This window comes from Eretmochelys imbricata, chromosome 1, assembly GCF_965152235.1.
Source record: "Eretmochelys imbricata isolate rEreImb1 chromosome 1, rEreImb1.hap1, whole genome shotgun sequence".
NCBI classification, from domain to species: domain Eukaryota; kingdom Metazoa; phylum Chordata; order Testudines; family Cheloniidae; genus Eretmochelys; species Eretmochelys imbricata.
This window is the reverse complement of record NC_135572.1, coordinates 296,769,752-296,788,205: the sequence shown is the minus strand read 5'-3', so window position 1 is coordinate 296,788,205 and position 18,454 is coordinate 296,769,752.

Here is an 18,454-nt window from a genome sequence, read left to right as displayed (position 1 = left end):
GCAAGACATGAGAAGTAATTCTTCCGCTCTACTCCATGCTGATTGCGCCTCAACTGGAGTACTGTGTCCAGTTCTGGGGGCCACATTTCAGGAAAGATGTGGACAAATTGGAGAAAGTGTAGAGAAGAGCATTTTGCCAAAAATGATTAAAGGTCTAGAAAACATGACCTATGAGGGAAGATTGAAAAAACTGGGTTTGTTTAGCCTGGAGAAGAGAAGACTGAGGGGGGACATGATAACAAAGTTTTCAAGTACATAAAAGGTTATTACAAGGAGGAAGGAGAAAAAGTGTTCTCATTAACTTCTGAGGATAGGACAAGAAGCAATGGGCTTAAATTGTAGTAAGGACGGTTTATGCTGACCATTAGGAAAATATTCCTAACTGTCAGGGTGGTTAAGCACTGGAATAAATTGCCTAGGGAGGCTGTGGAATCTCTGTCATTGGAGATTCTTAAGAGCAGGTTAGACAAGCACCTGTCAGGGATGGTCTAGATCAGGAATCTCAAACTCAAATCATCATGAGGGCCACATGAGGACTAGTACATTGGCCCGAGGGCCGCACCACTGACACTTTTTCATATAAAGATACAAAAGCCCCCTCCTCTGATCCGGACACTCCACCCCTTCCATGAGGCCCCGCCCCTACCCTGCCTTTTCCCATCGCTTCCCCACCCCCATTCCAACTCCTTCCCCAAATCCCTGCCTCTGCCCCGCCTCTTCTGTGCCTCCTCCCCTGAGCACGCGGCTCCCCGCTTCTCCCCCCTCCCTCCTGGAAAGTGCTAAGTGCTGCCAAACAGCTGTTTGGCGGCAGGAAGCACCTGTACATAGGCAGAGGAGCAGGGATGGGGCGCGCTGGGGGGTGGGGGAAGGGGGCTGGCGGGTGAGGGGAGCTTGGTGGACACAGGAAATAACTCTGGGGGTTTGGTGGGGCGAGCTTGGCGGGCTGCAGCAAATAACTCCGCGGGCCTTGAGTTTGAGATCCCTGGTCTAGAAAAATAATACTTAGTCCTGCCTTGAGTGCATCAGACTCAACTAGAAGGCCTCTCGAGTTCCCTTCCAGTCCTCTACTTCTAGGATTCTCCAGATTCCATCACAGTGCAGTTTGAAGTGGCTGAGATATCAAACATTAACCTTGAGATTTATTAGTAGTAAGATTTATTATTTATTATTATAGTAGTATTTGTATTAGTATTAATGTAATTCCAGAGTTCCCGAACAGGATCAGGGTCCCATTGCTCTAGACACTGTAGAAATACATATGAAAATACAATCTAACGGAAACATTAGATCAGCCATTAGTGTAGTTGAGCTGCTATAATAACTAGGGTCTCTCTAAACCATAATTTAAGCAGAACTTCTGTCTTGGTCTGGTCTTGTTGAGCAGGGGTGGGCAAACTTTTTGGCTCGAGGGCCACATCTGGGAATAGAAATTGTATGGCAGGCCATGAATACTCACAAAATTGGGGGTGGGGTGCGGGAGGGGATGATGGCTCTGGTTGGGGGTGCGGGCTCCGGAGTGGGGCCAGAAATGAGGAGTTCAGGATGCGGGAGGCGGCTCCAAGCTAGGGCGGGGGAGTGGGCTGTTTGGGGGGAGTGAGGGCTCTGGCTCGGGATGCAGGCTCTGGGGTGGGGCTGGGGATGAGGGGTTTGAGGTGCAAAAGGGTGCTCTGGGCTGGGACCGAGGGGTTCAGAGGGCGGGAGGGGGATCAGGGCTGGGGCATGGGATTGGGGTGCAGGGAGAGTCTCGGGGGTGCAGGCTCCAGGCGGCGCTTACCTCAAGCGGCTACCGGAAACAACGGCATGTCCCTTCTCCGGTTCCTATGTGAGGCAAGGCGCGGCCTGGCGGCTCTGCACGCTGCCCCGTCCACAGGCAAGGCCCCTGCAGCTCCCATTGGCTGTGGTTCCTGGAAAATGGGAGCTGCAGGGGGTGGGATGCAGAGTGGAGGCCCCTGGCTGCACCTGCGCATAGGAGCTGGAGGCATTGCTTCTGGGAGCCATGTGGTGCAGCCCCCGACCCTGCTCCCTGGCTGGAGTGCCAGAGGGGGCCATGCTGCTGCTTCTGGGAGCCGCGTGGAGCAGCCCTTGACCCTGCTTCCCAGCTGGAGCACCTGAGTGGGTCAAGCCCCAGACCCTGCTTCCCAGTGTGAGCTCAAGGGCAGGATTAAAACAGCTGGCAGGCTGGATCTGGCCTGTGGGCCATAGTTTGCCCACTCCTGTTGTCGAGCCTTATGAATGAATCAGTGCAGGCAAGACTACTGCCTGTGGACGGTCATCATTTTAGTCACCTAAAGATCTTGGATGGGCTTTTAGAGCTATAGTGGTCAGACTAATTACCACTGTCCTCACAATTCCTAAACTGAAAGTGTAGACAAATGACATGAAGTCAAGTTACATGAAGAACAAGTTAAAAGTCTTAGAAAGCATCATATTTATTTCTGTCGTTTCCAAACAGGATGATCTGCAAAAAGTATAATCTCTCAAAAGGCTAGAATCATTGCAAAAGCAAGTTATCCAGCAACCTTTAAGATTATCTCTAATTACTGGTGAATTTTTAAAGATTCATAATTTTGCCATTTAATTATTTTCTTTCCATTTGACATTCTGGAGAAGGAAAAGAACTTCTCCATGCTGGAAGCCAATGAATGGAAAACATGCCTTAAAAACATGTTCATTCTGCCTTGGATACATTTAGAGAGGTGTATGCGTCTTCATTTCTGTACAAGCTTTGGCTTGGTCTAAGATAAGGTTCAAGTAAAGGATTTTGTATGGAGCCAAATTCTTGCCAGTATAAGTGGGTGTAACTCTATGGATGGCAATGGAGTTCTGCCCATTTATACCAGTAGAGAATTTGATCCTAGATCTTTATGTCCTACAGTTAGGGCATGTCTACACTTAAAATGCTGCTTCAGCGCAGCTGCATCATGCATTGGCGCAGCTGCACCACTCTAGCGCCAACATAGTGCTGTCTACACGGAGGGTTAGGTTGGTATTTTTCACATCCTGAGCGACGCAGTTGTAGCGATATAGGTCTGTAGCGTAGACCAGACCTTAACAAGGGCTTTGATTTATATTATCAAAAGGGTAGTTCACTGTTGCCCTCTATGCCAGAATGGGGTAACACAAGATGTCCAAGTTAGCCAAAGAGCAAAACTTTGTATTTCTATAGCATCTTCTATCTGAGCTTCTCAAAGCATTCACAGTCATTAAAGGGAAACTGCCAACTCAGATTGGCCCCAAACAGCAAATATTCATGGTTGAAAGTGAGGGAAATGCAATATGTAAGGAAACAGTATCAATAGTGAAAAGTAAATTGACATTTTAAATATTTATTTTTTATAATCTCAGGTATTATTAGTAGCATAGGTAAGAAAGTGTATTTAAAGATGATTTTTCATTTGACAGGATCCCTTAATTTTCATAGTACTTCCTGTCAGGGGCGTAAGTATTCCTGCATCCCCTTTTTATATGTGGGAAAACAAATTCAGGAGCTACATTGCCAAAAGGCTAGCGCACTTTTTCTGCGGGCATTTTGTGCCTGCAGTATGTGCAGCCACAGTTCAGCTGAAGGTACAGTTCTAACTGCTTGTGTCTCTAAGGACCTGACTGTACAGATCAGCTAGGTAGAGGTACAAGCACTCAGATTTGCTCCTGCAGTTCAGTTTTTTGCCGTGAAAATTTTGTGGGTATAAAAGGAGCTGTTGAGCCTTAGCCCATTGAAAATGCATTCCATAGAGGCTAGGAGCCCAGATTTTAAAAGACATTTAGGTATCTAACTTCCATTGAAATAAATGGGAGTTATGCAGCTAAATACCTTTAGAAATTTGGCCCTAAGTGTCTTGCCCAGGGTCACATAGGAAATCTTTGGAAGAGACAGGAATAGAACTCTGATTTCCTGACACTTGCCTTGTATCATAGGAAGGTTGTCCTTTCCTGGTAGCTTTCACTTGGCTACAGGTTAGTTGATGGAGGGAAGCACACATTCGAATTGTTTCCCAAACCAATGCATCTGCTTGTTTCCAATTCCTATAGGCTAACGATGCACCCAGCACATGTCTAGCTGTCAGGACAATGACGTAGGGAGGACTTGGAAGGGCCTTGCATACTCTTTATGTACAAGATGGATGAGGGAGTGTCAGGAACAGCGTGAGTTTCTATAACTGGGCTCTATTTTCTATTTTTCTATTTTCTAGTTTCTTTCTGACAGAAGTGTGAATCCTAGTGAACTTATCTCCTTCTTACGTCTTCATTGCATATATAACTCCTTCATTTGTCTTTTAAAATAAGAAATACAATCATCAAATCTAACTGCATAATTCATTAAATGTTTTGAATGTAAGTAATCTATTTTGTTGAGACATAAGCTGATTTTTGCTACAGACACTGGACATGTCCAGTTAAAGGCCTCCCACCAGAGCTGGCGCTAGGCATAAGCAGACTATGCAATTGTTTAGGGGTCCTGAGCAGCTCAAGGGGGCCCCCTGTTTGCTTTTTTAAATATTATTTTCATAAGAACTTGCCTGTGTTAGTATTTTACTCATTTTAAAAACTATATGTTTTCAAAAAGATCCGAAAATAAACACTCCAGGATCAGCTTAGTTTATTAATATATGTTGGGGACATGACGGGAAATATTCCTGATTAAGACCCCCAATGGGCTAGCACCTCCACTGCCTCCCACTTCAGAAATAAAAAAGTCAACACCTTACACCCTTGAGTATATGGGGGTTGGGGGGAAACCTGACACAATGAATGGAATACCATGTGTAAAAGTGTCATCTGATGGTTAGGCTGAGAGTCAGGACTCCTGGATTCTCTTCCAGTTATATTACTCTCTATGTGGTATGGGGGAAGCCACTTAATTCCTCTGTGCCCAGTGCTCATTTACACTATGGCCTCTTGCGGTAATGATAATTTCCTCCCATTTTATACTGCTAGAGTGTTGATGCTTAGTGTAAATGAAAATAAAGCCTTCTGTGCTTAAATTCACCCATCTGAAATAAGGAGTTTGATAATACTTATTAACTGTGATGCTTTAGGCCTGATTCTGCGTTCTTTACTACCCAAATAGGAGATCTGGATGCAATGCAGGTTTGAGTCTCTTCCGATGGTTTTGGGATACTTAATGTTTGGAAAATGGTTTGAGGTCCTTGAATGAAATCATTGCATGCCGTAAGTGCAAGAATTATTATTATTTCCTTTCCCTTAATCATAGGACAAAGCTTTGCTTCATATTGAAATTCAGCATTATATTTTAGTTCCAGTACAGGATTTTCAACAAGAAAGGGGGCTGCTCTCATTAAATACAAGCACCTGATTCAGGAAAACCACTTTTTATACCAACAATAATGTACTTCATATGTGTCTTTAGTAGGCATTGCCCATTTATATTCACGTCTACACTCAAATTTGGTACAGGTTCAAATTAAAAAAGTGTGAGGAACCCAGCACATTTACAATAGAGTGATTATTTTTCCTTTTTTCAACCTATGTGCAATGTTCTTTAGATCTTAAAAGAAAAATAAAATATTGGGACAAAACCTGCCAATTGAATCTGAAAACACTAACATCACAGAAAGATGAATCCAGATCTTTACCATTTAAAGAGTTAATTAAGGTATATAATTTAGCAATTTCAGATGCATCAGTGACATTGTCAATAAAGGAACAGGATATCTGCTAAGGTCCTGGAGAATCCAAATATTTTCATTCTTCAGGGAGACTTAGACTTAGGAGACTTTGGACCTTAGGCAATTTAATACACGTATTGTGTAATTTGACATATATTGGGGAAGAAGATTCCAAGATAGTAATTCTTGTCAAAGCAATTTTTGGAAGCTAGTAGTGTATAATGTGCTCTTTTGTTTTGTTTGTTACAGTAAAACCTCAGAGTTACGAACACCTTGTGAATGGAAGTTTTTTGTAACTCTTAAATGTTCATAACTCTGAACAAAATGTTATGGTTGTTCTTTCAAAAGTTTACAGCTGAACATTGACTTAATAAAGCTTTGAAAGTTTACTCTGCAGAAGAAAAATGCTGCTTTTAGCCATCTTAATTTAAATGAAACAAGTACAGAAACAGTTTTCTTACCTTGTCAAATCTTTTTTTAAAGATTTAAAATCTTTTCCTCTTTTTTTAAGCGATTTATGTTTAACACAGTACTGTACTGTATTTGCGGTTTTTTGTTTTTTTTTTGGTCTCTGTTGCTGCTTGATTGAGTACTTCCAGTTCCAAATGAGGTGTGTGGTTGACCAGTCAGTTCATAACTCTGGTATTCTTAACTTTGAGGTTCTACTGTACATTCTATTTGGACATATCATCATAAGTTTATTCTTTTCTAGACTGCCAGTCTAAGTGTCTGTAAATTGTAGGGTCAAATTCTGTTCCTAGTTACAGTGATGTACATAATAATATGAATAAGCTAAACTTGCAGTAACCGCATTAATTTTAATGGATTTACACCAGTGTAAATGACAGTTGTATCTGGCCCATAGAGGTCTGTATGCTTTGGTGTACCAATGGGCATAGTCTACATTTTGGAGCCATTAAAATTATTAATGAATCAGCCAGGTTTAGAATTTTATGTTTTACATCCTCTCTGTTTAGAATAACTGCTTAGCACTTAAAATTCATTAAAACTGGTAGTTCCAGTATTCAGGAAGAATGGCAACTTTATCCAATATTTTACCTTAATCCATCTTGACTGTTACATCAATTATCCTAATAGAGATCAACTGGGAGCTTTTACTAGTTGTAATACAAACACATATCTGAGCTTTGCTATTATGATCTTATCAAAGTTGCACTGTGCTAACATATTCCTGGGGTTTCCTTAGTAGTCACACACAACTCGTTCGTACTCTGCCCATTCATACTGCATTGTTTCCTGTTAACGATGCTTTGAGAAATCTGCTCAGGAACCTTTTTCCATCATTTGTTTGATACAGTGCTTGGCTTACAGCATTAAAAATTCAGAGCAAAAAAACCAGACTCTTGTGGGGTGCAGGCCTAGGTGTAGAAACAGTTTATGCCATCATTAGATGCAACAGAGGTCTGTCTCCCTGGACTGTATTGGCCTGATTTTGAAAACACTTCATTCAGAGAATTCATGTTGAAGTCACTGGAAGTTTTCCAAGCATGAAACAGCTGTAGTATCAGGCCTTATATGTGAGGTAAAGATTGTTTCAGTAAATACTTCAGGTGGCTATGGTCAATTAGGTTGAGCAGGGATCCAGGCTGTGATCCAGGAGACATAGGGTGAAATCTTCGTCCCATTGAAGTCAACGGTCCTTTTAAATTCATCCCTGGATTCTAGTTCTTAGTCTACCACTGACTTGGTGTGTGACCTTATGCAAGTCATTTAGCTATCTATAAAATGGGGGATTATTATCATGCTAACATAAAACTGTGAGATCTGTTGATGACAAAGAGTGACATAAGTGCCAAATATTCATCTGCTGCACAGATTTAAAATGTTCTTTGTGTTTTGTTCAATGTTGAGTAATTGTGAACATATATCATAATAACAGTTGAATCTCAGTAAGTTTGGTACACATCTTACTTAAGTAGTGGTGTTTTGGTTAGAGGAAGGTGGAAGCACCTCCTACAGACAATACAACATTAATAAAGGATTGATTAGAGTTGTACAGAAATTTAGGATGGGAACCACAAAGGGACTTAGGCGTTGCAACACTGAGTATCATAGTGCCCAACATTTAGGCACCTAAAAATCACAGGAACAACACTGCGATCCACAAAGACGAGTTAGGCACTTAGTTTCCCTATACAATGAATGGGGAGAGGTGGGTGCCCAAGCTAACCAGTGGGATATTCCAAAGAGAGAGGTGAGTGCTAAACTTCCTCCTTTCTCAGAGACAGGATCCTAAGTCTAAGCTGCAGAGAGGCACCTATCTCTGCTAGCGATTCATGAATGGGAACCCTTTGCCTGGAGTCAGGCAGCTTAAGAAGCTAAGGTGTTTCTTGTGGGAATGAATTAAGTGCCTGCCTCGCTCCATAGAAAATAGGGTGTGGGATAGAAGAGCCCACCTTATAACTTCTAGGCCAGTGCTTAGGGTGCTCATGTGGGATGTAGGAGACCCAGGTTCAATTCCCTCAAATGAATAGGTGTCTCCCACGTCTCAGGAAAGTGCTCTAACCATAGGACTACGGGATATTCTGATTTATGTGGCGGGGGTGGGGGGGGGGAATCCCTCTATCTCTCCTGTTGAAGCTGTTCAGCTGTGGCTATGTAATGAAAGAGTGGTTGGAGCAGTGGGACTGGACACAGAGTCTCCCACCACTCTACTACAGATTCATTCATTCTCTCTCTCTCTCTGACCCAATGGCTGATCCACTGTTGATAAATTCTTAGTCATTATAGTTCTATGGTTAAATCACCCCCCTGAGAGTTGAGAGATCCCTGTTCAAATCCTTTCTCCCCACCCTCTGGCAGAGAGCATGGAATGAACCTGGGTGTCCCACATCCCAGGTGAGTGCTCCAGCCACTGAGCTAAAAGTTATAAAGTAGACGACTCCACCACTTTCTCATCCAGCTGGATTTTGAATGGGACCTGATCCAGAGAGCATGTCTACAGGATCAGGCCTCAGACACAACTTAGGTGGCAGAAAACCTATCTTCTCCCAATTTGTGGAGTGCTCTGGGGCTTAGGTAAGAGATGGGCATCCAGCTGCCTAAAGGGATATAGGAATGTACATACCCAGAGGCAAAAACCTAGGCATCTAGGGAACTTTTACCATGAAAACTTAGGTGCCAAGTGAGTTTAGGTGCCTACAGGATTCGGTGAGAATTTATATTAGAACTAATATTTAGTCTCCTCTAAGTTACACTAACACAATGTCATTGACTTCAGCTTTTGTAAAGAGAACTTGTCCCTGAATCTGTAAACTCTCTTGGGAGAGAAGGTTTTTCTTCGATTACTGGTCCCTATATTTATCCCCCCATCTGTGTGCATGCACTTCATGTTCCTGAGACTGGAAGAGTCTTGCTAGTAATGTCTGTTGGTGTCATAAATATAAAGGGAAGGGGAAACCCCTTTAAAATCCCTCCTGACCAGAGGAAAAATCCTCTCACCTGTAAAGGGTTAAGAAGCTAAAGGTAACCTCGCTGGCACCTGACCAAAATGACCAATGAGGAGACAAGATACTTTCAAAAGCTGGGAGGAGGGAGAAAAACAAAGGGTCTGTGTCTGTCTGTGTGATGCTTTTGCCGGAGACAGACCAGGAATGGAGTCTTAGAACTTAGTAAGTAATCTAGCTAGGTATGTGTTAGATTGTGATTTCTTTAAATGGCTGAGAAAATAGCTGTGCTGTATAGAATGAATATTCCTGTCTGTGTGTCTTTTTTGTAACTTAAGGTTTTGCCTAGAGGGATTCTCTATGTTTTGAATCTAATTACCCTGTAAGGTATCTACCATCCTGATTTTACAGAGGTGATTCTTTTCTACTTATATTAAAAGTCTTCTTGTAAGAAAACTGAATGCTTTTTCATTGTTCTAAGATCCAAGAGTTTGGGTCTGTGGTCACCTATGCAAATTGTTGAGGATTTTTACCAAACATTCCCCAGGAAGTGGGGTGCAAGGGTTGGGGAGGATTTTGGGGGGAAAGACGTGTCCAAACTATGTTTTTTCAGGAGCCCAGATAAAGTTTGGTGGTGGCATTGGAAGTCCAAGGGTAAAATAGTTTGTACCTTGGGGAAGTTTTAACCTAAGCTGGTACAAGTAAGCTTAGGAGGTTTTCATGCAGGTCCCCACATCTGTACCCTAGAGTTCAGAGTGGGGAAGGAACCTTGACAGTTGGTCTTTGCCTGCGCTTTTTCGCTTCTCGTGCTCGGATCTGAGAGTAAAAGGGGTGGTGCAGACCATCTACCTCTCCAGTTCCTCCATATCACAGCTTGGTCTGAAATGGAACCCTTCCAGTGTCCATGGAGCTGATCCTCCTATGTTGAACCTATAAATAGAATAAACTAAACATTGTATAAAGCAAAAATTTGTAGTTAATTTAGTTAATTTATTAGATATTTAGATTTTGCCCACTCTCTTTCATTTCTCGGATATAGGAGTTTAATTATGCCCATGATTCTGGGCTTCAAGAACTGTGTCTCCTGCCCCGCTCCTTCCCAATCAGCAATGACTAGCAGAGGTGCCTCTACTGCCTCAGAGAAGTTCATATCTCCACACAGTGCAGTATCTGTACAGAGGGCTGAGGCATGGAGGAGTGCACCACCCAGCACTACCACTTTGGACACAGGAACAGGCAAAAGTAAAGCCAAGGACTCCTCTTCTCAGGCTCACCGTGAGGACAAGAAATCCTCTTTAAAACCTAGAGAAAAATCCCCCTTTAGATCCACTTTTGAGGGAGGGGCTGAATCTCTGGCATCCCTAGAGGTCAAGTGATTCTCTGCAGCCAGTGCAGGAAAGCTCAAAAACCCATCAAGGCCATGGTATTTACCTGCAGGCTGCAAAGATTAAGAGTACCTCCACTTCAGCACCATTGACAGAAGAGGGACTGTTGGTATTGAGTAAAGAGAAGCATCCGAATCGGGAGCCACTTCACCTCATGGCCCGGTATTTGGATGGGCGTCAAACCTAGTGCAAAAGTGTCTGATGGCTGTTAAAGCCACAATTTAACAATAGCAGAAAAGAATCCACGAGAAGGTGTTACTTAGCTAAGTGTAGGGTGACCAGATGTCCCAATTTTATAGGGACAGTCCCAGTATTTTGGGTTTTGTCTTATATAGATGCCTATTACCTCTACCTCCTGTCCCGATTTTTCACACTTGCTATCTGGTCACCCTAGCTAAGTGGAAAAGAGTCGTTGTTTGGTTTCAGCATCATGAAATCTCCCCAATGGAAACTGTGATTGCTACTATTTTAGACTGTCTACTTGCCTTGAAAACCTTTGGTCTTTCCCTTAGCTCCCTACAGATTCATTTAACAGCGATTAGTGCCTGTCACCCTCTTATTGATGACTACCCCATCTTCACCTATCCAGTGACTAGGTGATTTCTGAAAGGCTTGCTCAGAACCTTCCCTCCACTAGCCAGATCTGCTCCAGCATGGAATCTTAACTTTTAGGTAGTAACTAAACCACCATATGAACCACAAGTGACATGTTTGCTGTCCTGTTTATCTCTGAAGGTCATCTTCCTGGTAGCCATCACTTTGGCTAGAAGGATAGAAGAACTAGGGAAACACAGATAGCTGACCATATTTCATAAGGATAAGATTTCATTGAGACTGCACCCAAAGTTCATCTCCAGAGTAATCTTAGACTTCCACATGAATCAGACAATAACTTAATCATATGTTTTTCCTTAAGCCTCATATCACCAATGAGGGTAGAGATTCCCTTCTCTGGATCTACGTTTGGCACTCATGTTATATCTTCCAAGAACAAAGCCCTTTAGGAGATGGCCTAGGCTCTTTGGGCCCTAGCAGAACATAAGAAAGGACAAGCGTTATTTTCACAAAGACTGTCCAAGTGGATTTTGGGCTATATTTTGCTCTCTTGCCGATTATCTGATGCACCTTCACCTTACAGAGTGAAGGCCCACTCCATCAGTGCAAAGGCCACTTCAGTAGCCTGGCTTTGATGTATATAAAGCAGCCATGTGGAGTTCTAGTCATATCTTCACAAGGCACAAGCCCTGGTACACACCTCCTCAGCTGATGCATCATTTGGGTCAATATGACATTCCAAGGTGCAGTCCAGACTAATAAGGGGATGTGTCACCATCTGCTCTACAAACTTTGGTGCCTCATAATGCTTTGCTGCTGAAACTTCCAACTTGGGCACCTCACAAACAACCAAACAGCATGCAGATCACATCATGAGTGTCTGTTTATAGCCCCAGCCCTGGTCTAGCAACTCTGACCCTAGCAATCTGTCCCCATGCCTTGTGTCCTGCATTCTTTTGCACCTGAACTCCCATTTACTTCAGTGGGAATAATGCAATACGCAAGGAGATGCTTAAAATGATTCATTTATTTATTTGCTTCTTTGCTTTTGGTTAAAACCTGTTAGTTTGTGTTAAAAAGGCTCTCATAAAAGGTATATTATAAGAAACGCAGGGCCTGATTCTCTCAAGCATCACACCTTGTATCTTCATTTCCACCTGTGCAAAGGGGATTTTACTCCCACACTGTGTTCAAGTCTGACACAAGCTGCAAGGCAGGGAAGAATCATATCCACATTCTTTCTCTTTCTTCTCCTCCAGTTCAGTATTTGAATCCCCCTTTTCCTCATTCAGGAGTACATAAATGTCATGGGTACGAGCCTTGAAAAATGTCTGGTTTGTAGTAATCTGAGCATAAAGCATCTGAAAAATTGAAAAGGACATTTATTTAATTAAAAAATGTCTGAGTGGATTTATTTGGAAACTATCCAAGAAAATATATATCTAGAAATTTCAGGTAACCGTTGAGAAAGTCATACAGCAAGTGGCAGAAAATAGGCATTTAGAATGAACACACTCTCTGAATCTTAACTACAGAGCTAATCCTGTAGCATAGCCTATATCGTGTGTAAGCAGAATTAGAGCAGGCAACTGGGAATCAGCATGGCTGGGTTCTTGTCTTGGCTCTCCTTGTAACCAGATGGGAGCCAGATTGTACCCTTCTGTTCTGATATAGTGTTTTCAAAGTAGGGAAGGAGAGTGCAAAGGTGCCCTGTCCCTTATTTTTCACAGCAGTGAGGCACAGTGGCAGTCCCTGTGTTTCCTAGAGTGCAGGAATTGATACCTCAGCAGACTGCCTGAAGTGCAAAGCATCCTAGAGGGGCAGGGAGGAGGTGGTGCCAGAGCACGCCATGCACTGATCTGCATTTATTTATTTGTATTGCCAAGGTAGTTTGGAGCCCCAGTCATGGACACCTCGTTCACCTGCACATCTACCAATGTGATATATGCTATCATGTGCCAGCAATGCCCCTCTGCCATGTACATTGGTCAAACTGGACAGTCTCTACGTAAAAGAATAAATGGACACAAATCAGATGTCAAGAATTTTAACATTCATAAACCAGTCGGAGAACACTTCAATCTCTCTGGTCACTCAATTTCTGACCTAAAAGTGGCTATTCTTCAACAAAAAAACTTCAAAAACAGACTCCAACGAGAGACTGCTGAATTGGAATTAATTTGCAAATTGGATACAATTAACTTAGGCTTGAATAGAGACTGGGAGTGGTTGAGTCATTACACAAAGTAAAACTATTTCCCCTTGTTTATTCCCCCCCCACCCCACCACCACTGTTCCTCAGACGTTCTCGTTAACTGCTGGAAATGGCCCACCTTGATTATCACTACAAAAGGTTTTCTCCCCCCTCCCCACTCTCCTGCTGGTAATAGCTCATCTTAAGTGATCACTCTCCTTACAGTGTGCATGATAAACAACCATTTTTTCATGTTCTGTGTGTATATAAATCTCCTCACTGTATTTTCCACTGAATGGATCCGATGAAGTGAGCTGTAGCTCACGAAAACTTATGCTCAAATAAATTGGTTAGTCTGTAAGGTGCCACAAGTACTCCTTTTCTTTTTAGTCATGGACTAGGATCCCCATTGTGCTAGGCACTGTAGAAACAGAAAAAACTATGGTCCCTGCCCCAAAACATTGGTCTGGCACATCTGGGAAATATGTTGCACCTCTGAGGGTTTTAGTAGCAGACAAGTCCCTCCTGTGTGCTAGGGAACACCGGGAGGAATTTCCTAAGCTTAATTTCCTTCTCGAAGTCCCTTGGGGAGGTTGCACACTGCTCCTTAAAGGCACAGCTGAGCCCTCCAGAACCTTTTGGCCAATCATTTAACATCTCTGCCTCCATTTTCCCAACTGTTAAATAGGGGATAATAATATCTACCTCACAGGGCTGCTGTACAGTTTAACGTTTGAAATGCACTTCCAGATCCTTGGATGAATGGAGCTATATATGTGCACAGTATTATTTTTACTATATACTGTATATAGAAAGCAGTGAAAACAAGATAAGCTCTAGCAATAGTGACTGGAAATATAGTGGAGATCTACTGACCTGAAGGTTTAAAAAGGAATGCACTCTCCGGTATAATACTCAAAGAATTAGTGTCCTCTGGACAACAGATTATTATCCCAAATGGAAATAATTTTCCCTACAGACTAAAACCTTTAGCAAACCCCTCAACTGCCCTGTCAAAGTCCCAAGATATTTTCTACCAAATGCAGTATTTTTCTCCATAAGATGGAGAAGTGGGTTCCTAACAGTAACTGTACCTGGGACCGACTGTGGAGAATCTCCTTTCACAACCCAAGTACTTGGGGTGTGTGTTTGCTCCCATCTGATTGTGGTGACACCCATCAGCCTTTGGAAAAGATATCCCCTTCCACTGCTTCAGCACAAAAATGTGGGTGCCCTGATGGTGTTTGTGCCACAGAGGCTGGCCATACTGTGTGATCTTGATCATTGCATCCCTATGATGGACAGCTGCAGAGTGTTTAAAGGAACACACACACTTACACACATCATTCTTGCTTATTTCTGTGGATAGTGATAGTTGTTGGAAGGAGAATCCTTTTCTGCAATCTGAGCACTGGCACAATCCATTGCTCTCCTTGACTGTGACAATGTTAGCATCAAGTGATAGAACTTCACCACAGCAATAATGACTAGAGCCCTGCAGAATCAGTGGATATCTGCTTTATATTCACAGATATCTACATCCGTGGATCATTTTTGTGGTGTGCGGATCGGATGCAGATACAAATATTTCCACACAGGACTCTAATAGTGATGTCTTCAGGCAGGGTGTGTGTTTCACTGTCTGCACCCAGGATGTTGGTGTGCAGGTCTGCTTTGGAGAGCTCTCTTGACTATGGTTCTGTTTTGATCTCTAACAAACCAATACAAATAACTTGAGCCCCAATTTTCAGGAAAATGAGGGGTGTGTAATTAGAGGTGACTAATTAGCATTCAGTTGAGTACCAAGGCACTGGAAATGGTATTTGTCCAAAGGCAAATATTGCTGAGAGCAATAATGATAAAGTTATGTTCACTTTAACTGATTATTGCAGGAAGATACTTGTAATAAAAACGAATACTGTTAGTCAGCCCGATTACCATACAAAACACAACATAACAGACAATTATTTTCCTGCTACATTTTTGTTATTAATTTACTGTTGCCATCAAAGGACTAAATGGTGACTTTTTTCCAAGCACCCCAAGCAAGAGGCAGCCCATTTTTGCGGGGGCAAACCAGGAGCCTCAGAGTCACAGGCCATGCCTACACTATGGACACTACATCGGCACAGCTATAGCACCATAGAGCTATGCTGTTGCAGTGCCAGAGTATAGATGCAGGTTTCAGAGTAGCAGCTGTGTTACAAGTATTCCTGTTCTTTTTAGAGTATAGATGTACACTACAGTGAAAGAAGGGGTTTTCCCATCACTGTAAATAAGTAATGCCACCTCCCCGAGCGACAATCACTAGGTCATCAGAAGCATTCTTCCATTGACCTACCCTCACCAAAACCAGGGGTTTAAGTGGACATAGCTGCAGAGTTCAGGGGTGTTGATTTTCCACACCCCTGAGTGCCACACCTATATTGACCTACCTTTTAAATGTAGACCAGGCCACAGCCTACCTCCAGTGTGCCCCATGCTAGGGTGGGGAAATACACTGTGCCATGTCAATGCCTGGTGCAGCATACCTCCTTCAGAGCACCAGCACTGCTGAGTTGGCAGGCATAGTAGGGGGCTGAGTGGGTGATTGGAGCCAAGGTAGTGTCCATTCTCTGCCCTTTCTAGAAGATTCCCACCTACGTGTGAGGGAGGAAATGTAGTGACCGGCAGTGGTTGCTTTCCCTCCCCACAGCTACTTATGACACAGGAGATAAAAGGAGCGCATTACACCCTTTTACTCCTCTGTGCAGCCATACAAGCTGGGCCATGATTTCACCCATAACAGACATTGTTTATTTTATAAAGGAAAAAGTGCATCTAGACCATCACTTTTTGGTCAAAGAGGTGCAGTGGCATCTCAGTGCATCCTGAATCATAATGAAAGGCTTTTTATCTACATTTACTATAAACAGAGTCTGGAAATTAAAGGTGTTCTGAAAACAGTTACTGTTAATTTCTTTCTTTCTCAGAAACCAAAGTGTCCAAAGACCTTGAAAGCCCATGTGCTTGTAGCAGTGACATAAGGGTTAGGATTGGCGGGCTAAGACTGCATGGTGATCATTTTAGCTGCCTCTTTTAAGTAACATTAGTTGATAGTGGAAAAATTGTAGTTTTGATATTTAGATCAGAGGGCCAGATCCATCTGATACTTTCTGCTCTGGCAGCATAGAGCAAGTGGAAAGCTGAGGATCTCCAGGTGGCACAGCGCTATTAGCTGGTTCTACAGCTTCTTCCTACTCTGTCATAGAGAGTGTGAGTGGAGCACAGCGCTGCTTTTATTTATGCTAAGAGCTATGGTAGCCTATGGAGTAGGCCAGAATCTGGGAGGCACAGTTGTGGCCCTCACACTCTTTCCTAAGCTGCACAGTTTGTGATGTGTTTCTTGAGAGGTGCAGCACAGAATCGGGCCCATAGTGTGTGATTTTTAAAACACTGTTTACACTGAATTTGGCCCAAACATCACTAACACAAAGTCTGAATTTGGTCTCTCTGGGTGGAAAAATATAAGTACTGGATAATGGTTGAATTGTGAATGAAATTGATACCTTCATGGAGCATTTTCACACTTGAAGAAAATGGAAAGTGAGACTATTATTTCTGCAGATGGAAATATACATGACTAGTAATATTCAGTGTTATCTTTGCTACATTTGAAGATATTTACATTTAAATGTGGGTTTTCTCCCTCAGATATGGTTCTTCTGTTTGGGTCTTCAGTGAAGTCATAATCCTGTGATTGACATCACAATGTGTAATTATAGAAATTATTGTGATCTCACAGCTTTATAACAATCCCAGAAGGATGGGGGATATAGCTGCAAGGAAGGAAGTTGCTGTTTAAACTCAAATATCTTTGGTAATTATCAGAAATAGTTAGATAAAGTATTAATGTACAGTTCCATAGGACCAAATTCATCCCTGCTGTCACACTATTGAACTAAGTGGAGTTACAACAGAGAGGAACTTATCCTTTTGTGTCTGGAAGGGCTGATGGCAAACATGTGAAGGGGAAGTGAATTTATGCTTCAATGTAATATATTGGAAAGTTTACCTTTGTATGAAAGTCTTCCTTTATCTCTGAATTTCCTGGCTCTTTTGGATTTATATTAGGTCCTTAATGTTATTTCAGTGTATTTGTTGGTGTTTGATGTCCTCTATGCTGATTTTATTGGGGAGAAAGAGATACTTAATAATAATAAAAACAAGCTTTCATTGAGGATCGCTCAGTGTTTTCATGAACAGTGCACAGATTCCAAGTGGAAGACCTCCACACAAATGTATTAGAACAGCTATGACATTCATTTCAAGGCAATAAGGTTTAAACAGATCTTACTGAGCATTTCAGCATCTACTTTCCAAAGTTAAATATTATTGCCATTTTTAATTTTTTTTTTTGAATGTACTAAGGTCCAGATCCACAAAGGTATTTGGGCCCCTATCTCCCATTGAAATCAGTGGGAGTTAAGCACCTAATTCCTTTGAGGCTCTTAAAATTAAAGACCTGCAGTACTAATATCTCATAGAAGACTTTCAAATGAAGGATTCTCATTCCTGGCGGGTGTAAACAGGTGGAGTAAATAGTTATATTTCTGCAAGTTGGGCACTCTGGTTTGATTTCCCACTAAAGTCATTTATTTCTGTGTAAAGTGTGCGGAAAACACTACCAGATCAGAATTCTCCCCTCACACTTTACACCTGCTACCACTACTTTGTATATATGTGAATGATTACACAAAATGGAGACTCGGGCCTCTTAGGGATTAAGTATGTGGAAGGTGTCACTTGCACACTGTTGTAACGCACTAGTTATGAAAATAGGCCTCACCCGCCTCTCACGCCATTTTTTCACTGGTGCTATTCCATTGAATTCAATGGGATTATTCCTGATTTAGACTGACAGACCTGTAAATAGAGTCAGGCCCAGTGTGTATTAGATCTCTTTAGTGATTGGAAATGTGTATGTAGGTTTAGAATAGGACATAATCTGGGACACAGAGGGACTAATTATACTTGGACATACTCCAGTGGCACATGGGTGTAATTAAGTAGATCTGAGTCTCAGTTACACAAAAGCCCCTGTGGTGGCATAAAGGAGGTGGCAGTGGGCCTCTGAGAATACCTCTGCTCAATGGGCCTTCTCAGCTGGCATAGAGCTGGCAAAAGGGCTTTGTGACAGCTTTGCTCTTGGGCCCTGGTGTAAGGGATAAATTTGTGGGGGAGGGACTGGCACTGTGCTTTGGCTATTCTCTGGTTTCACCCAGAGCTGGGCAACCTTCTGGCTGC